Raw genomic sequence first — 22,487 nt, forward strand, 5'->3', positions numbered from 1 at the left:
GTTGGCAAGGATGTGGAGAGAGGGGAACCCTCTTACAGTGTTAGTGGGAATGAAAACTGGTGTGTCCACCCTGGAAAACAGTATGGAAGTTCTTCAAAAAGTTAAAAATAGAACTACCCTATGACTCAGAAATTGCACTACTATGTATTTACCAAAAGGATACAAAAATATAGATTCGAAGGGGCACATGCACCCCAATATTTATATCAGCATTATCAATAATAGTCAAACTCTGGTAAGAACCCAAATGTCCATCTACTGATAAAGAAGATGTAGTGCGTGCGTGTGTGTGTGTGTGTGTGTGTGTATATATATATATATATATATATATATATATATATATAATGGAATATTACTCACTGATGAAAAAGGAATGAAATCTTGCCATTTGCAATTATATGGATGGAGCTAGTATGTTATACTAAGTGAAATAAGTCAGTCAGAGACAAATACCATATGATTTATCTCATATGTGGAAGTTAAGAAACAAAACAGATAAACATATGGTAAGGAAACAAGAGAGGAAAGCAAATCATAAGAGACTCTTAACTATAGAGAACAAACTGAGGATTGATGGAAGATGGAAGGAGGTGGGTAGGGGATGGGCTAAATGGGTGATGGTATTAAGGAAGGCACCTGTTGGGATGATCACTGGGTATGTAGGTGATGAATCACTAAATTCTACTCCTGAAACCAATATTACACCATATGTTAACTTCTAGAATTCAAATAAAAATTTGAAACAAAAAGAATAAGTAAAAGGAAAACAAATGTCATTTTCTTTAAAGCCCTATTCCACCTTGCCGTTTCCTGTATTGTAATGATATAGAATGCAAAAACTTATAACTTTTCTAAAAAATTGTGATACTGAATACATATGAATGAGATCTAGATTTATATGAAATGGGAAAATGATAACCTTTCAGTACTGTGGTTCTCTAGTGAAGAAGACATTTTATTTTCTCCAGTGTCTTTTCATTTACTTTGAAAAATATTTAATAAGATGTCAAACCACTACAACAAGTTGTATGTTACTTAAAATACATGATTTTCTACTTGCTAGAATGAATCCAAATAAGAATTTATGAATGACTAGGCTCAAATAATCATACCATTTTTTCTTTTTGCTTGTAGAAACAAACTATGCATGATTTATTTTCAAAGATGTGTCACTTATCTTTAAACCTCTCAGAAGCTGGAAATAATTTTAGAAGTGCTAAATATTTATATGATTCAGAGAAGTAGAATTGATTCCAATGATTCTATCTAATTCCAACTCCAAAATTCATGTTCCCTAGCTGCTGCTCCTTCCCAGGTGCTCTGTCATTATACTTATACTCATTCTATGTATGACCTCATGGACTTGGCCCTTCTTACAAGGACCCAAGTTCATATAAATTCCATTTCTCCTAAAGTCATGTAGATCAACTAATCTACTGTAATTTGGACAATGTAAAATCAATGTAAAGTCAATGATAATTGTTTTTTTCAGTTACACCTTTTAAGAACTCATTAGCACCACAAAATGGAGATTTTGGTAATTCTCTGACCACAATAATTGCTATAGATTTTTAAAAGAGATATCCTAAAATACACGAACATACAAAAAAGTATCTCCTGGTTAGTCCAACCTAAGTGGTAGCATGGATCCCATCATTTGATGAAAGCAATGTCAACGTTAAATTGTAAGAACATATGGGATGGAAAATGTTGTCCACACATTTTATACCCCTCTCATATGCAAAATACAGTTATGTCTCTCTCTCAAGAATCTCAAAGTCTCATCCCATTATTGCATCAACTAAAAGTCCAACATCTCATCATATAAATCAGGATTAGTTACAGATGATAATTCTCAGGTACAGCTCCTTGGATAGTATTCTTAATCTAAAATCTACAATCCAATGAAACAAGTTATTTGCCCATAAATACCCTTTATACAATGGTGCAAAAGGATTGAATAACTGCTGCAGTCAGGTCCATTCTAAAAAGAGAAAACTGATATGCAAACAGAAGACATTGGTCATAACAATTCTGAAATCCAGCTGGTAACATGTTGCCACCTCCCTTTTTTTAATGTTTATTTGTGTGTGTGTGTGTGTGTGTGTGTGTGTGTGTGAGAGAGAGAGAGAGAGAGAGGGGGGAGGGAGAGAGAGAGAGAGAGAGAGACAGAGAAAGAATAAGCAGGGGGAGGGGCAGAGAGACAAGGGGATACACAGAATCTAAAACAGGCTCCAGGCTCTGAACTGTCAGTGCAGAGCCTGATGCTGGGGTTGAACCCATGAACTACTGTGAGTTCATGACCTGAGCTGAAGTCGGACCCTTCATCCACTGACCCACCCAAGGGCCCCACCACCTTCTTAAATATGGCTCAGTCCTACTTTTCCTGAGGAGATTTCTCCATGGTCTTCAGCTCTACACTTGGTTCTTGTTGCCATCCTGAGCAATCCTTCCTTCTCCATGCAAAGTAGGTCTTCTCTGTAGCTAAGTTTTTCACAATGCTTCATTCCAATGGAAATTTGAGGTTCAGAATCTTTGTGTAATTTTGTATTCTCTCTGTACCATTCAGTCCAAATTGGAATATTTATTTTAAAATCTGTTTCTTTTGTATCAACTTATAATTCATTACACTAGAAGAAAGTCACACCCACAGATCTCTTCTATATCTTAGTCTCCCTGGGAAATTGCTGTATAACAATATGCTTAGAATTCTTTAAAAATCTCATTATTAAATAGAATCTATAAGACACTGAGACTTCTTAGTGGGGCTTTTAAATGTATGGAAGTTTCTATGAGGTATTTCCTTTGCAATTTCTGATATTCTAATAGAGAATTTTATAGTCCCTGTATTTGATATGTGCTCTGAAAATACTTCTTAATTTGAGGATGATTCTCATATAGAGTGGCTGCGAATGAGAAACAGTTTCATTTTTGAACTCAGAAGCTTCCAGTCTCTATCTTGTTTTTTAAGTTTATTTATTTATTTTGAGGGAGACAGAGAGAGCATGAGCAGGGGGAGGACAGAGAGAGAGAGAGAGAGAGAGAATCCCAAACAGGCTCTGCCAGGTCAGTGCAGAGTCCAATGTGGGGCTCAAACTCATGAAACTGTGAAATCATGGCCTGAGATGAAATCAAGAGTTGAATGCTTAACCAGTTGAGCCACCCAGTCACCCCTATAGTCTCTTTATATTAACGGTTTATTATTTATTTATTTCATTTCTCTTGTACTTTAATGGTAGATAGCAAAATGAAGCCACATGTCATTTTCAATCTTCTGCTGGGAATTCTCCTAGCTAGATCATGGAGTTAGTTTTCTTCTTTCCACTTTACTGCAGAAACGGTGTTGCCAAACTTTCTACCTACATAGAGTTAGGTGCCCTTTCCTGCTGGTACTAATAACATTTCCCTTGCTTTCCTTTCCTAGCTCACCCCCAGCCTCCTCAAGTCTTCTTAGGCCTCCAGTGACACCCTCCTAAAAGACTTGTAGGCTTCTCTTAGCATCTCTTCAAAGTCCTCCCAGCTTCCACAAATCTCTTGTTCTTAAAACCAACACTACAAAGTTTCTTTTTTTCTTTTTTATCATGACACTTTTATGTGACTCAAATTTGTTTTATTTTTTTCAGGTCTATTTCCATGATTTATCAATCTTCATGTAGACTAAAATCATATTCAAGTTCAAGATTTTCAAATTGGGCTATTCTTCTCTAGATCAAAGCATCAACTCTCTTGGCTGAACACCTGTGGTTTAGATTGGACTGATTTCTTCCTCTACCTTATAATTACTGCCTAAAACTTTATTGTTTCTCAGAAGTAAGTTTTTCTGTATAACACAAAACTAGATTGGTCTTATCAGGGTTACTATGCTTTCAATAACTCTAACAGAAAATGTATCTTGAGGTTTTACTATATGTTAAGCATTTTGTTTTAAGTCCTAGAGATAAACAGGCAAATAAAACAAAGTGTATTAGGTGTGAATCATAATCTGCTGGCGTAGGAAGGGAAAGCATACATTATACTTTTAAAAATTTTTATTAAAATTTATTTATAAATTCAATAAAAGCTCATTACATGTTAATATAAGTAATGTAGTTTATGAAAAATAACTGTTTTGCCAAACAAAAAAATATAACAGAATACCATAGATTGGGTATCTTATGAACAACAAAATTTTATTTCTCAAAGTTCTGGATGATGGAAGTCCAAGGTCAAGGTGCTGGCAGATTTGGTGTCTGATAGGGATCTTTTTCCTAGTTCACAGAATGTAATCTTCTTACTGTGCCCACACATGATGTGAAAGGAGGAAAGCTCTCTGGGGTCTCTTTTATAAGGGTTCTAACTCCATTTATGAGGTCTGTGTCCTCATGACCTAATTACCTCCCAGAGGCCCACCTCCTAATACTATCACACTGGGGATTTGGTTTCAGCATATGAATTTTGGGGGAGACACAAAAAGTTATTCTATAGAATTATGGTCCTGGCCCCCAAATTCATGTACTTCTCGTGTGCAAAGGCATTCATTCCATCCCAGCTGCCTCCAAAGTCTTAACTTATTCCAGCATCAATTTGAAAGTCTAAGTCCAAAATCTCATCTATCATCTAAATTAGATACAGGTGAGACTTGCAGGATGATTCATCATGAGGCAAATTCTTCATCTGTTGTGAGCCTATAAAACCAAACAAGTTACATGCTTCCAAAATACAGTGATAGGACAAAGCCGGCATAGACATCTCCATTCTAAAAATAGAAAATAAGAAAAGAGTCACAGGTCCCAGCTAAGTCTAAAACTTAACAGGGAAAATTCCTTTAAAACTTAAAGCTTGAAAATAAGCCTCTTTGGCTCCGTGCTCTGTCTTCCAGGACACTGGGGTAGCAACATCACCTCAAAGGTTCAGGGGGCTTCCTCGTATTGGCTCTTGGCCTGGGTCCTGTCCCAAAGGTGGCTTTATTGGTCACAGCCCACACTGAAGTTCTTTGAGACAGCCTCATCCCTGAGGAACTACGAGGAGGCATGGGTCCCACCTGAACTGGAGAGGTAACACCACCCTTTGAGATTGTTCTGTGCCCTGGGTCCTTGTACTCTGTACACCTGCGGAGATGGCCCTGCACAAAGAATAGCTCCCGGCTTCTGTTTAGGTGGCTTTGCCATACTAATCTCCTTATCAAATAGTCACTTGGCTACATTGTTAGTATTCTCATTTTTAGTAATATGGATAGACTGAGGATTTTCTAAATCTTTAAGTTCCAATTCCCTTTTGCTTAACAACTCTATCTTTAAATCATTTTCCTTTTCTTGCATTTTATTATAAGCAATCAGGAGAAGCCACTCCATATCTTCAATATTTTGCTTAGAAGTAACTCTATCTAAAGATTCCATTTCGTCACTTGTAAGTTCTACCTTCTTGTAGAAGGTAGTTCTACCTCACTTGTAAGTTCATGGAACATGAACACAAATCAACCAAGCTCTTTGCTACTTTCTTCCAGTTTCCAGTAGCATGTCCCTCATTTCAGTCTGAGACCTCATCACTATGGCATTTACTGTCCATATTTCCGACATTCTGTTAATGACCATTAGGTATTCTGTAAGCAGTCTGAGGCTCTCTCCTCTTCTTGTTCATCTCTACAGTTCTTTTTTAATCTGAGCCCTAACCAGAATCACTTTTAAGATTCTGTTCTTGGCAATCTAAGCTTTTCCAACATGCACCTCAAAGCTCTTCCAGCTCCCAGTTCCATTACCCAATTCCATAGCTGCTTCCACATTTTTAAATATTTGTTACAGCAGTGACAAATACTTCTCAGTACTAATACTCAGTGTCACTTCTCAGTGACAAATACCACTTGTCAGTACTAATTTTCATCTCAGTTCATTCTGACTGCTATATATATATATATATATATATATATATATATATATTTATATATATATCATGGGAGAGCCTGGGTGGCCAGTCGGTTAAGCATCTAACTCTTGGTTTTCGTTCAGGTCATGATCTCATGCTCATGAGGTTGAGCCCCATGTTGCACTCTGTGTTGACAATGCAGAGTCTGCATGGGATTCTATCTCCCCTCCCCTCTCTGACCCTTCACAGCTCACTCATGCTCTCTCTCTGTATCTCTCAAAATAAATAAATAATAATTAAAAAAAAACAATACCATAGTCTGTGTGGCTCAAACAACAAATGTTTATTTCTCACAGTTCCAGAGGTTGGGAAGTACAAAATCACGACACTGGCAGATCCAGTATCTAATGAAGACCTGTTTCCTGATTCATAGATGGCTGTCTTCTCATTGTAACTTCACATGGCAGAAGGTTGAGTGGATCTATCTCTGGAGTCTCTTTTATGAGGACTCTAATCCCATTAATGAGGGCTCCACCTTCATAATCACATTTGAAGTGGACACAAACAGTCTACAGGGGTGGGTTGTTTTATATATATATATGTGTATATATTTATATATATATATATATACACTATATACTATATATAGTATACACTATATATATACACTATATTTATATATAGTATATATATACACTGTATACAGTATATATATATACTATATGTATATATATACACTATATACTATATGTATATATATACTATATATACTATATGTATATATATACTATACATACTATATATATAGTATGTATATATATACTATATACATACATATACTATACATACTATATGTATATATACACTATATACATATAGTGTATATATACATATAGTATGTATAGTATATATATACAATAGAATATACATATATATTACATATACACTATATATAGTATATATTACATATATACTACATATATACTATATGTAGTATATATATTATATATATTATTTGAATTTTTTACATTGGAGATTTGTGTCTTCTATTGATTGATTATTTCATAATTTATTTATATCAATATGGATTCATAGATATTTATGCATTGATTATAATCCAATACTACTTAATTTTTTGATATTGCGCAAATGTTTCAACTTTGACTATTGAAGGCTCTTTCATTCCTAATGAAAACCAAGAGTTGGTATTAAAAATTAAGATCTGGGTGTTAACAGAACTTGTTGCCTTCATTGCTTCTAGGCCTAGCAAAGAATTATATGTGTGTATACTAATCCATGTATATACACATATCCATAAATGTTTCTATATGTAACCATCCACATTGATATATTAACCTCAAAATTTCTTCGTATTGATGTCTCCAAATAATCCACTATTACATGCATCATTCTGGCCTCCTTGCTTTACATTTTTGCATATCTATTTAATGTCTGATTTAATTGAAGAAAGCTAGATTCTCAAACCTGTTTCAGCATTCAATTCACTGAGATATTGCTTACCATGAAGTCTTGAAAAACTCTATCCTTGTGTGAAAGGAATGAAAGTGAAAATGATAAACATCATGTCATTATTATAATGAAGAACTCTTGAACCCTGAGGGGATTTTGTGCACTCCCAGGGGTCTCCAGACCACATTTTTAAGATTTGCTGCCTCATACTGTTCATGCTTTTGTCACTCAGTGCAAGGTTGGCCCAAATCTTGCCTTATTTTCTTGTTTTTACAGGAAAAAATGCAAAGTTGTCTCTAAAAAGGATAGAGGGGCCTCTTGGTGGCACAGCCGGTTAAGCATCTGACTCTTGGTTTTGGCTCAGGTCATGATCTTGGGGTTTGTGAGTTTGATCCCCGTGTCACACTCTGTACTGACAACACAGAGCCTGCTTGGGATTTTCTGTCTCCTTCTCTCTCTGTCCCTCCCCTGCTTTCTCTCTCACTCTCTCTCTCAAAATAAATAAATAACCTTAAAAAAGCAAAAAGGATAGAGCTAGATTTGGGATATTTGCTGACAATGTAAAGGGATGTATTTATTACATGTTTAAATCACCATGACTTTATTTACTTTTTAATCCAGCTTTTCCATTGCTAAAATGTAGAGAAATCAGGAACAAATTCTTGGAAGTAGTTGCTTGATATAGAATATTTGAATTTGCCTAAAACTTCTCACTTGACTTTAGTACTTGACTGTTCCCATAGATTTTCATAATGGAATTTCCTCTGAAAGTGAAAACACTTGATTTTTAAAATGTCATTCTCAGAGAAGCTCTGTAGGCATATTATTGCTTTTTAGGATCTTGTTATTACCATCAATGGAAAAGGAAGTATGTAGAATGTTTTCAATCTGATCATATTTTAGTAGTGCCAGATATCTTATCTGTCTTTATTTTCCCCAAAATTATGGGGAAGAAGATCTTGGCATTTATAGCATTTACTCTTGGTGATACCTATTCAGCAGTTCAATTGACTGATGGCAACTCATTATTGTCCATTTTCCTTTTGCAAACTGATTATAACAATGACATTTACAAAGAGAAGCTATGTCAATCACCAAAGTGCATCAAATTCTATGTGCATTTTGTAGAATTTAGCCAAGCTGCACTTTAAGACTGAAACATTTAGAGACCTTCACATATTTTACAAAAGTGAATTGTCTATACTGGAGATGAAATAGCATTTAATAATTGTAAGGTATAGAATATATAGCCAGAGAAAATAATTTCCAGCTCTTAGATCTGCATTGTATGCATACTTAACTTGTTTCACAATATGTGAAAATATAGCATAAAGCTTTAGTTATTATCAAAACAGTTTAGAACTAATACATTAAAAGTTTGATTACAAGGACAAAAAATACAGAAACATTCTTGGAATAAATTATTTCTATAAATATATATAAGAATAGGGTTACCCTTTTACCAAAACCAAAAAAGATGTTATAAGAAAATAAAACTACATCATGAAAAAAAATCTTGATAGGATACACACACACACACACACACACACACACACAAGTATGTACCTCACATCATAACTGGCCAAGTGGGAATTATCAGAGCAATGCAAGAAAAAAAAAACTCTCAGCAAGCTAGAAAGACAAATTTATTTTCTCAAACTAATAAGCAATATCTATGAAAAACCTACAGCTAACATCATAAGTAATAATGAAAGACAAACTGCTTTCCCTCTAACATTGGGAACAAGGCAAGGATATCCTAACCTTCAACCACTTCTCTTCAACTGTATGTTGTTCAACAGTATGTATGTATTCACAGACTATATAATCATGTATATAGAAAATTTTAAGGTATTTTCAAAAAATCACTGGCATCAATTAATTTAGCAAAGTTACAAAGTATGGAGTCAATATACAAAAATTAATCATAGTCTTTATGTTAAAAACAAGCATTTGGAAATAAAAACTTTTAAGTAAAACTATAGAATCCTAGAGGAGAGCACAGACAGTAACCTCTTCGACATAGGTCATAGCAACTTCTTTCTAGATATATCTCCTGAGGGAAGGTAAATAAAAAGAAAAAGAAACTATTGAGACTTCATCAAGATAAAAAACTTCTGCACAGTGAAGGAAACAATCAAGAAAACTAAAAGGCAGTCTATGGAATGGGAGAAGATATTTGCAAATGATGTATCTAATACATGGTTAGTATCCAAAATATATAAAGAACTAATGAAACTGAATCCTAAAACCCAAATAATCCAATTAAAATGGGAGAAGGCATGAACAGACATTTGTCCAAAGAAGACATACAGATGGCCACCAGATACATGAAAAGATGCTCAGTATCACTGAGCATCAGGGAAATAAAATCAAAACTACAATGAGATAATCACCCCATACCTGTCAGAATGGCTAAAATCAACAACACAAGAAACAATAGGTGTTGGTGAGAATGTGAAGAAAGGGGAACCCTTTTGCACTGATGGTGAGAACGCAAACTGGTGCAGCCACTCTGAAAAATGGTATAGAGGTTCCTGAAAAAGTTAAAAATAGAGGCACCTGGGTGACTCAGTTGGTTAAGTGTCCAACTTCGGCTCAGGTCATGATCTCTTGGTCTGTGAGCTTGAGTCCCACATCAGGCTCTGTGCCGGAGCCTGCTTCAGATCCTGTGTCTCCCTCTCTCTCTGCTTTCCCCTGCTTGTTCTCTCTCTCTCTCTCTCTCTCTCTCTCAAAAGTAAAATTAAAAACATTAAAAATAAATTAAAAATAAACAAATAAAACTACCCTACAATCCAGCATAGCACTACTAGGTATTTACCCAAAGAATACAAAAAATACTAATTCAAAGAAGTACATGCACCTCGAGGTTTTTTTTTTAAATATATGATATTTATTGTCAAATTGGTTTCCATACAACACCCAGTGCTCATCCCAAAAGATGCCCTCTTCAATACCCATCACCCACCCTCCCCTCCCTCCCAACCCCCATCAGCCCTCAGTTTGTTCTCATTTTTTAAGAGTATCTTATGCTTTGGCTCTCTCCCACTCCAACCTCTCTTTTTTTTTTTTTCCCTTCCCCTCCCCCATGGGTTCCTGTTAAGTTTCTCAGGATCCACATAAGAGTGAAAACATATGGTATCTGTCTTTCTCTGTATGGCTTATTTCACGTAGCCACTCTGGAAAACAGTGTGGAGGTTCCTCAAAAAATTAAAAATAGACCTACCCTATGACCCAGCAGTAGCACTGCTAGGAATTTACCCAAGGGATACAGGAATACTGACGAATAGGGGCACTTGTACCCCAATGTTTATAGCAGCACTCTCAACAATAGCCAAATTGTGGAAAGAGCCTAAATGTCCATCAACTGATGAATGGATAAAGAAATTGTGGTTTATATGCACCTCGATGTTTAAAGCAGCATTATCTACAATAGCCAAAGTATGGAAAGAGCCCAAACATCCATCAACTGATGAATGGGTAAAGAAGATGTGGTACACACACACACACACACACACACTGGAATATTAACCATAAAAAAGAACAAAAGTTTGTCATTTACAATGACATGGATGGATCTAGAGAGTATAATAAGTGAAATAAATTAATCAGATGAAGACAAATACCATAGGATTTCACTCATATGTGGAATGTAAAGAAAAAAAAAAAGAGCAAAGGGAAAAAAAGAGAGAGGGGCAAACCAAGAAAGAGACTTAACTATAGAGTACAAACAGATGGTTACTAGAAAGGAGGTGGGTAGGGGATGGGTGAAATAGGTGATAGAGACTAAGGAGAGTACTCTTGTTGTAATGAGCACCAGGTGTTGTATGGAAGTGTTGAATCACTATGTCGTACACCTGAAAATAATATTGCATTGTATGTTAACTAACTGGAATTTAATAAAATTTTTTAAAAACTGGTAGGCTTTTTTTTTGTAGAAACTGACAAACTGATTCTAAAATTTATACAGAAATATAAAGAACCTAAATAACCAAAAAAATTAAAACCTGAAGAAAGAACAGTTTTGCAGTAATTTGTACTCCTTGGTTTTAACATTTATTTTAAAATTACAGTAATGGAGGGGTGCCTGGGTGGCTCAGTCGGTTAAGTATCCGACTTCGGCTCAGGGCATGATCTTGCCATCCGTGAGTTTGAGACCCACGTGGGGCTCTGTGCTGACAGCTCAGAGCCTGGAGCCTGTTTCAGATTCTGTGTCTCCCTCTCTCTCTGACCCTCCCTCTCTCTCTGACCTTCCCCCGCTCATGCTCTGTCTCTGTCTCAAAAATAAATAAACATTAAAAAAATTAAAAAATAAAATTACAGTAATGGAGACAGTATAGTGTTAATATAAGAATGTTCAAAAAATTATTATCCAATATTTCTCCAGATGTTGTATCTGCCACATTCTTTCATTTCCTGCAAGGGTCCAAATATGGTCCTTGCGTTTCAATAGAAAGCTTCAGGTATTTACCAAGACCCTATAATTTGGAAGTGAATTCCAAACTCTCTCCTCAGCACTAGTCAGTTGCCATAATACCTGATTAGTTATTTTAGCATCTAGCTGTTACTTTTGGTTGGGTGCCTTGGAGACTTGCTACATCCATATGAATTCAGGAATCAGTATAGGATTTGATACGATGTTTGTATGCAAAATTTGGGGCTCTCTCTCTTAGCTCTCTACTTTCCCTGCATTTCCTGCCTAATCTCCAGCTACTTTGGTGGCAGTCTAGAAATTTGACTTCTAACTCCTCAACCAAACAAGTCTTCTGATTTTTGCTAGAGCTTTATTCTCTATGGAGTAAACAAAATAACTTTCTTCAGGTCAAAGCAGTTTTCATGTGGACTTCACTCACCGTGTTTGCCTTATCCATAGATTCTATTTTTAGTGATATCTAGATGTAAACCATTGATGATTATATATATTTTTCATTTTTACAACTGTTATTAGTATCATCTGAAACTAGATACCTTGCCTTTACTAGAGCTACTATCTATATATATATATTTTAAATAAACTTACATCAGTGACAATAACAGACCCATCTAATTGAAGATAGAATACTGAAAGAGTTTCCAATCAGCAAATAGGCCAGTTTTCCAAATGTAAGAAGGGATGAAAAGGGTTAACACACATGAAGTTGTTGGCTAACAGGCTAGTGATATCAATTGGTTTGGATTAATTTACTGAAACGCTGACTATAAGTAGTTGTTTTGGTTTATTGTCACATTAGGGATTTTCTCACCCTTCACAAATAAAATGTTTTTCTCATATTTGACTCATATTTTGGCAAGCCTGTTGCCAATAAAAATGTTTTTCAAGAAGCATAATTTTTCAATGTTCACAAAATTCTATAGGCAAGTTTCCATGTAAGATCTGTCTCCATTAAGAATCACATAATGCATATAAACATGAGTTTAGGGCTAAGACCATAAATAATTGATAGGAAATGCATGGAGTTCCTTCACTAATTAGTTATCATGCTTCTTGCAGTCAAAAGCAAATATCTAAATAAGAATCTTCACCATTGCACTCAAAAAAGACTCCTATTTTATCATCTGTTGAAGTGAGATTAACTCCCAGGTGAAAAATTTGTTGTGAGACTTCCATATTCTGTCTGGAACCTTAGCCCTGCAATTTAATTTTCTCTTTATGAGGGGATTGGCAACTGTTGTCAGAGCTCTAAATCACCAGAAAGAAGGGTCGCTAAGATATGCCACAATGGATATTCATGCATGAGTACAGAGGTCCAAGTGGGAGGTAGAGTTGGTAAATACAAAGTAGCCATTATCTAAAGATATCATTTGTCATAGTTTACATAAGATTGATGAAACTTCAGCTGTTCATATAAACAGATGGATGAAGATGAAGGTGGTGGCTAAACCATGTGTAAGTGCTCTTTTGATGCTATCAATGTTGATGAGAAGATCATAATCTATAGACACAAGATCAATATCTTATGAGAAGATAGAGAACTGAACTGTCACTGAACATATGTATAGCCCAGAAGAATGATTATTATGGTCAGATCTGGGGGGATTTGTGTTCCATTTCTAGTTCTGTTATTAACTGGTAAATTATTCACATGGCAAACTTTAACATCTTTCAGGATTTGAGCTTTTTTTGATTAAATTTGAGCTTTGTATTAATTTTTGAGACAGAGAGAGAGAGAGACAGAGTGTGAACAGGGGAGGGGCAGAGAGAGAAGAAGACACAGAATCTGAAGCAGGCTCTAGTCTTTGAGGTGTCAGCACAGAGCCCAACGCAGGGCTCGAACTCACAAACCACAAGATCGTGACTTGAGCCAAAGTTGGATGCTTAACCTACTGAGCCACCCAGGGACCCCAGGATTTGAGCTTTTTTTGTTATGTTTTGTTTTAGTAAGAGGAAGAAATTAGAATACAAGACAACTAAAACCTACTTAGCTCTATAATTTTATAAGTGCAAGAAACAGAAGAGATTAGGCATACAGGCAGCAGCCTCTTTGACCTCAGCGGCAGCAACTTCTTACTAACCATGTCTCTGGGGGCAAGAGAAACAAAAGTAAAAATGAACTATTGGCACCTCATCAAGATAAAAAGCTTCTGCAAAGCAAAGAAAAGAATCAGCAAAACTAAAAGATAACTGATGGAATGGGAGAAGATATTGCAAATGACATATTGGATAAAGGGTTAGTATACAGAATCTATAGTGAACTTATCAAACTCAACACCCAAGAAACATATAATCCAGTGAAGAAATGGGAAGACATGAATAAAAACTTTTCCAAAGAAGACATCCAGATGGCTAACAGACGCATGAAAAGATGCTCAACAGCACTCATCATTGGGGAAATATAAATCAAAACCACAATGAGATACCAGCCCCTGGCTAAAATTTAGCAACGCAGGAAACAACAGATGTTGGCGGGGATGTGGAGACACAGGAACCCTCTTGCACTGTTGGGGGGAATGCAAACTGATTCAGCCACTCCAGAAAACAGAATGGAGGTTCCTCAAAAAATTAAAAATAGAACTACCCTACAACCCAACAATTGCACTATTAGGTATTTATCCAAAGGATACAGACGTGCTGATTCGAAGGGGCACATGCACCCCAATGTTTATAGTAGCACTATCAACAGTGGAATATTAATTACTTGATGATCAAAAATAATGAGATCTTGTCATTTGAAACAATGTGGATGGAAATAGAGTGCATTATGCTAAGCAAAATAAGTCAGTCAGAGAAAGACAAATATCATGATTTCACTCATATGTAGATTTTAAAGAAAGAAAACAGATGAACATAGGGGAAGGGAATTAAAAATAAGATAAAAACAGAGAGGGAGGCAAATCATAAGTGACTCTTAAATACAGAGGACAAACTGAGGCTTTCTGGAGGGGAGATGGGTAGGAGGATGAGCTAAATGAATCATGGGCATTAAGGAGGGCATTTGTTGGGATGGGCACTGGGTGTTATATGTAAATGATGAATCACTGGGTTCTACTCCTGAAACAAATACTACACTCTATGTTAACTAACTTGAATTTAAATAAATTAATTTTAAAAATTGTATATGAAAAAGAGAAGAAAAGTTTAGGCAAAAATAAATTGTCCCAGGAACTTTCTTCACCTTAGGTTTTGAGTATTGACAGCCTTTGAGTAAAAGGTGAAACAAAGCGAGGAGTGATCCAAAGGTCAAATAACGCTTCACTCAACTGGGTGAAAGAGTAAAAAGACCCCTCATGGATGTGATGAAAAGTTATTGACAATTTATTTTAGAAAAGTAGGCTTCTGATGTGAACTGGCTTGACTCTTTTTTTTTTTAATTTTTTTTTCAACGTTTTTATTTATTTTTGGGACAGAGAGAAACAGAGCATGAACAGGGGAGGGGCAGAGAGAGAGGGAGACACAGAATCCAAAACAGGCTCCAGGCTCCGAGCCATCAGCCCAGAGCCTGACGCGGGGCTCAAACTCATGGACCGCGAGATCGTGACCTGGCTGAAGTCGGACGCTTAACCGACTGTGCCACCCAGGCGCCCCTGGCTTGACTCTTAAAACAGCAATAGTATAAAGTTGTCTAAGAAAGATGACTGGTTCAGAAATTAATGGTTTCAAGCTGGTGTTGGTCCAATATACTCTTTATTATTTGTTGTTTATCAGTTAATTAATTAAGTCCACAAATTACAGGTACTTCTTGTTTTTAGAGGTTTTTAACACAAGGCTTAATTCATATACTCAAATATCTCAAAAATCTAAAGAGAAACATTTTAATACAATTATTCTTCAATACATATATTGCCTGATCTTTCTCATTTTTATAGGCAATGACAAATCGTCATTTGAGAGGTACATTGTTTTACTCATTTTAAGATCTTTGAAGTCAAAACGAGCCAAACAATACATGGTGCCTTAATATTGTGTCATAATTTATTTGGTGATATTTCTTCTTTCCTTCTTGGTGTTACATAAAATAATGATGCATTTTAATTAAAGTAGATGAAGTACAGCATATGCATCTTCTTTGGAATTCATTTTTTAAAATTAAAAACAATCTATATAATACATGGTATATTCTCATTCAGATATTAATTCTGAGAAATCTGGCTGGTAGGTTCCAATCTGTAAAACCTTGATCTGATGCTCCTCCCACCCCCCACCCACCACCCCCATTACCATAGAATGGCAAATGTCAGTGATCCCAGTGATTTACAGTGACTCCAGAAAGGGACCAGTGCCTCCATGATTCACCTTGGATCACTAGGTCCTTCTCAGAATGCTTAATGTTCCACCAAATGAGGTCTGAGAACCTTTGTAACTGAAAAGATGTTGCTAATGTTTACAATAATTATAATTACTATTACCATAGAAATTAGTACTCTTTGAGGATCTAGTATACTGGTCATTATCATGGCACAACCACTGAGATTTTTTGTTTTATATTGCACAATAACTGCATAAAAGAAGTATTATTGAAGTCTCTACTTTATAAATGAGTGGATTAAGGTATAAATTGTTTAAGCACAATTTATCTAAAGTCCCAGAGTAAATAGTGGGTGGAACAGGATTCTAAACCAGGCCTCTGCCCCTCAACACTGTGAACTTCCCCCAAAACACATACAGGAGAAAACAAACAAGTACAAGCAATAAAATAATAGAACCAATAGAAAATAATGAACTATTAGACTATTTTTTCTATGAGGACATTTTTAGCACAAGTTATTCAATCAATAATCCTTTTTGATTTAAAAAATAAACATAACTAAAAACGTGATTAAGGCCAGATCCAACTGACACGATGGGTTTACTACGTGAAGAAATCTATCTGAAGGAGACCTTACTGGAAACAAACCTGTAATCAATGAAGAAGACATGCATGCACCTTAGGACATGTCCCAATTATGAGTACTCTACTGGAGAAAGTAGACAAAGGACAAGGAGCCACCAATAAAGCTCATTACTTTAAGTTTGTGCTTAAAAGTCCTTTGCTTTCAGATCTTTCAATGATGTAAGACAAAGAATTTTCACTGAGATGGCATGAAATTGAAAGGAGGGAACTTAAAATAGACCACTTGTTCTGCCTGGCAGAGTGTCAAATACATGTTCCAATAATCTGTTTGCCTTTGTTTAAGATAGACTTTTTAAAAAGCTTTAACACACTGAAAGATACAGTGGGGCATCTCTTTTTGCCATTGGTCAAACGTATACATGAGTTAGTTGTTTTTTTTTTTTTTTCCTTTTAAAGGTATGTTATTATTATTTGGATTTGAAAAGAAAACCATGAAGCTCTTGATATTTGAAACTGCTAAAAATAATCTGGTTTCTTCTGCCAGATGACAGAAAGGTCATATTTGGGATGTAAACCTTACAATTATATGAAATTCAAAGTTTGCAAATGGAAGGGTCATTGTAATCAATGATAAATATTTATTCATGCAAAAGTATAGATTAATATGTGAAGTAGTCTTTCTCATTCTTTTTCAAATTTTTAAGTATACTGGACTTTAAAATGCAAATCCTTGCGCTTTTGGCAAAAACAAATATTTTATATTATTTGTTAGTGTATTTTTACTTTCCAGTAAAAAAGAAAAAAAAAAGGAAATTTGGTTTGTATGTGTAAAAGTCAAATGTACTCTTTACTCGTGAAGACATTACATATTAATGATTTCCTTTTGAAACTTCTAATGTATTTGATTTCTACCTTAAGGTAAAATAAAGAATTTCTAAAGATTTAAAAAATGTCTAGATTCCAACTAAGCTGAACTTGTATCATTCTTACTTTGCATTTAAATATCTGAATTTATTCTGAAATGTGTTGTCATGGGAGAAAGATATTACACTTAATAGTGTGTCTATTTCTCTGTTTATTCACTATACCTTCATCACGCACAGTCCTATCCATAGAGTGAACTATTACAACATTCTGAAGACTGTCAAAATCTTTTAAAATTTCTGTACGCTATATTTTGACAAAAAGCAGATTTTATATGGTCCTGTGTTAAAGTGATAAATGTATGTTTCTGTCATGTTTACATTCCCATGTAAAAGTGAATTGTTTTTGATTTTTTTTTTTATTGATGTATTCTGGGACCTCATTTCCCAGATTAAAAACTGCAAAGTATCACAAACTGTGTGGGTCATCCCAGTAAAGACACCTTATCTAGTATGGCAACTGAAATTAGGGCTAACATTATAGGTTCATGATAGTCTAGCATCATTCACTTTGATCAGTGTGGTTTTTGCAGAAGACATGTTGGTGAATTTAACCGAGAAATGGCAGGGATCGTCCTCTCTGAATTCTTTAAGATTTTTAAAAATATTTTTTAAAGTTCATTTATTTTTGAGAGAGATAAGGAAGAAGCAGGAAATGGACAGGGAGAGAGGGAGGGAGACACAGAATCTAAAGCAGGCTCCAGGCTCTGAGCTGCCAGCACAGAGCCCAACGCAGGGGTCCAGCTCACTAAACCATGAGATCATGGCCTGAACTGAAGTCAGATGCTTAACTGACTGAACCATGCAGGAACCCTGTGCATTCTTTAAGATTTTAATGATTCCTCTTGCAATTTTATTTTATTTTAACTGAAGGCTGGATTTGAATACAGGTAAAAGAACAAACATGAGTTTTCTATTAGTTACAAAATATATGCACTTGGGATGATGAAAATGAATATCACTGAACTCACTATGAGATTGGACATATTAGTTATGAAAACCTTTAATTATGTAATCTATTTCTTCATGGAAACAGAACTGTATTTCTAGTACTTGGGCTGGGCTGAGATATGACCTGACCTGATGTAGAGGAGAGAAAGGATTATTCCTTAGGTAAGTTCTTTGCAGGGTTTTCAGGCAAGCCAGAACTTCTCTAGAAAGGAGTCAGAGTTGCCTTTCTTGGTTAAGGGAATCCTGTGGGTGGAATAGTCTCAGGATTCTCTAATGAAGCATTTTTTCTCAGGTCTAAGAATTCCACTTTTTTGTTAGGGTCACAGGACACAAGACTAATATGCAAATATCAGCTGTATTTTTTCATATAATAATAAATAATTGGATATTAAAATAAAAACAGTACAATTTATAAATCAGCAATGAACATAAAATACTTAGATACAAATGTAACAAAATATGTGTGAGATCTATATGCTGAAAATTGCAAAACACTGATAAAAGATGAAAGGAGCTAATCAGAATTAGATATATCATGTTCAAGGATTGAAAGACTCAATATTGTTAGGATGCCAATTATCCCCAAACTGAACTATTGATACAGTGTAATCTCAACCATAATCTGAAAAAATTTTAATGTAAATTGAAAAAATTACTCTGATATTTATATGAGAAGACAAAGGAACAAGAAATACTAATACATTTTGGAAAAATAGAACAAACTTGGAGGCCTCACACTCCCTGATTTTAAGACTTACTATAAATCTACAGTAATCAAGATTGTACAGTATTGGTGAAAGAAGAGACACAAAAATCAAAGAAACAGAATTAAGAGTCCAGTAATAGACCCACATATGTATGGTCCTTTGATTTTTGACAAAGTTTCTAAAGGCAAGTCAATGGAGAAAGGATAGTCTTTTCAACAAATGGTGTTGGAACAACTGGTCATCCATTTGCAAAAAAACAAACCTTGACTATAATTTGTATCATGTATAAAAACTCAAAATTGATTATGAAGCTAATATAAAATCTCAAACTATAAAACTTCAAGAGGAAAATATTATGATCACAGGTTAAACAAATATTTCTTAGATACAACATCAAAGAATGATTCATAAAGAAAAATTGATCCAACAGAGCTCATCAAAATGAAGAATTTTTCTCTTCAAAGGATATTGTTAAGAGGATGAAAAGACATGCTATAAAGTGGGAGAAATGTCTTCAAACTACATATCAGGTACATTTTTGTATCCTATATACTATTTGATTCTTTTTATATGACATTCTGGAAAAGCAAAATGTGTAGGTACAGAAAACATATTAGTGTTTGTTCTTGGCTGGGGGTTAGGGGACGGGTTGATTACTATGAGAAGTGGGAGATTTTGGGGGACTAATAATACTTTTTTATGCCTTTTTCAAACCTTGAAAACTCATAAACACTAATGGATATTTTATATCTAAATATGCTTATTAAAGAATAAAAACTACAAAAGATGGCAGGCCATTGGGCACTAACACAACCCTACACAAATTTTAACATATGTGTTCTCCACCTTTGACCTGTTCCTCTGGGGAGGTGCTTTGGTTAGCAGGTGCAATCTGAGCTTTAGGTGGAATACTGAAGGAATTTGCCATGATGTCTTGCAAGTCAGGGTTTTACTTCTGTGTCGCAAAGGGGCTGTGGACTACCTGGAGTTTTGCTTTGATTTCTCCTAGAGAGACTGTACAAGGTTCCACCTGTGAATGTTGAAAAATCATGAGTCTCATTCATGGTTGGTACAGTTTTCAAAGAGAGATGACATTATGAGCAGCAATCATTTGGCGTTTTAATGAATTTTTTGGTTTTGAGCAGATATTTTTACTTAGCCACCAACAAACTACAGAGAAGAAATGAAAAAACAGTTTCCTGTAGAATTTACTAAACTAATTGAAATAAAATGCAGCAAATTTAAAATGACTAATCATGTTAAAAGAGAGTGTAATGACCTAGAGAGTTATTCTTAGAAGTTGCCAGCCTTATAGCCATCAGCATAAGCAAGTCCAGGGACAAGCAGTTAAATATAAACAGTTCCAACTTTGTACCTCAAAGTAAAATAGATTTTTTATTGCTTTATTGAGATATTACTGACATATAATATTGTAAAAGTTTAAGGAATACAATGTAAGGATTCAAAACACACATGCACACACACTCACACACACACACACACAGTATAATGACCACCACAATAAAGTTAGTTAACACATCCATCACTCCACACAAATACCTTTTTGTGTGTGAATGGTAAGAACATTTAAGATATACTGCCTTAGCAACTTTCAGGTATATAATACAGTATTGTTAACTATAGTCATCATGTTGAATATTAGATACCTTGAAGATATCATCTTATAACTGAAAGTTTATAACCTTTGAACAGAATCTCCCCATTTCCTCTTTCCTCCATCACCACGGCCCTTAGCAACTGCCATCCTACTGTTTCTGACTTTGGCTTCCTTTTAATTTCCAAATATAAGTGAGATCTTACAATATTTGTCTGGCTTATTTCACAGGCAAACAAATGTACTATAGGACATTTAGACCATCAAAACAAACTAACTACAACTTGCAAAACTATGCTATAGAGAACAAACTGAGGGTTGCTGAGGGGAGGTGGGCAGGGAAATGGGATAAATGGGTGATGTATATTATGGAGAGCACTTGTAAGGAGCACTGGGTGTTATAAGTAAGTGATGAATCACTAAATTTTACTCCTAAAACTAATATAACACTTATGTTAACTAACTGAAATGTAAATAAAAGCTTTAAACTATAAGGGAAAAAAACCAATTTAGAATCAACTCTTATTTTAGTTTAGGAAAATACTCTTAAGTGATTATGCTTTTGTTCAATGAGAGCTTTTCAGAAGAGTTGTAACTCTCAGGGTACAGTTGATTTAATATTATTATAACTATATATCTATAATGTGAATATTATTAAAATAATTTTCAATGTGAGATATCTTTAAAGCTTTTTTGTTACTAATTCTGTCTCATAAAAAATCCAATCCTACTTCCTTAGGTATAAGGAATTAAGATGCAAAACAGGACCAACATTGGAGAAAGTCTAATATAAAGAATTGCATTCTAGTTGCAGATCTGTTCAGTTCAATTAGGAGAGAAAAAGCATATTTTTGATAATTTTATCAGATAGCTCAGACTTTTATTTTGCAAATGTGCAAGCAACCAATTTACTAGGAGTTTTATTAAAGGTTTGTTCTTTTTTCAACTATAAATCAGTCATCCTTGAAAGTTGGGGCTCATTTTACTACTGATGACATTTCATTTTAAAATACTAACTTCCAAATGATATTTTTCTCAAAATATCCTTTCTGGTGATATTCTATTTTCCTATTATCTCATTCTTTAGAAGATTAGTGATATTTGAAGGTCACCTTTTCAGGCCACGGAGCAGATCATGGGATAAATTTGCATTTGGACTGGTGAACTATTGCCTATGCAGATGATAAAAAGACAGAAGCTTGATAAAAACATCTTCACAAACCTAAGAAAGATAAAGGAATGGAAAAGAAAATGTCAGATTGGCATTTACATCTTAATTTTGAATACTTTAATTATCCTTTACTTCTCTCCAGCATGTCATTTTACATTTCCCATCATTAACCTCAACACAAAAGATATGAATCTGTTCTCCAGGATATCTGTATGGGTTCATTTTCCTTCTGAAAGCAACTCGTTTGTAAATAGCTGTGTGGCATCTCAGAACTCCTGCTTGAAAGACCTATTATCATGTTTCCTTTTGATTTGGAATACACCATTTCTAACAGAAAATTCTGAATTTTGAATATATTTAAGGATGCAAAGATTTTATAATAGAGAAAATATATAAACTACATTTCAGATATTTTTATCTACAAGGTAACTTTAAGAAATTATATCCTCCTATTACGGTTTTTAAAGTAACAAAAATATGAATTAAATATGTTATTTCCAGCCATAGTTGCAGAGCACTTATACACTGTTTATGAGATGTTCA

At 34.8% G+C, this 22,487-nt stretch overlaps 2 long non-coding RNA genes across 4 annotated transcripts in view; one reads left to right on the forward strand and one right to left on the reverse strand.

Moving 5' to 3' along the window:
* Window positions 1-22,487, forward strand: part of LOC113598783 (uncharacterized) — a 302,008-nt gene that overhangs the window by 231,451 nt on the left and 48,070 nt on the right. The window lies entirely within an intron of this gene.
* Window positions 1-22,487, reverse strand: part of LOC113598785 (uncharacterized) — a 603,234-nt gene that overhangs the window by 12,018 nt on the left and 568,729 nt on the right. The window contains exon 6 of one of the 2 annotated variants that reach the window (XR_008298505.1): window positions 16,144-21,995. The exons of the other annotated variant lie outside the window; for it this stretch is intronic. This is a non-coding gene — a long non-coding RNA (uncharacterized LOC113598785). Of the gene's footprint in view, window positions 1-16,143; window positions 21,996-22,487 lie in introns of those variants that run through there. 2 annotated transcript variants of the gene reach the window in all.

This window comes from Acinonyx jubatus, chromosome B2 (genome assembly GCF_027475565.1).
Source record: "Acinonyx jubatus isolate Ajub_Pintada_27869175 chromosome B2, VMU_Ajub_asm_v1.0, whole genome shotgun sequence".
Classification (NCBI taxonomy): domain Eukaryota; kingdom Metazoa; phylum Chordata; class Mammalia; order Carnivora; family Felidae; genus Acinonyx; species Acinonyx jubatus.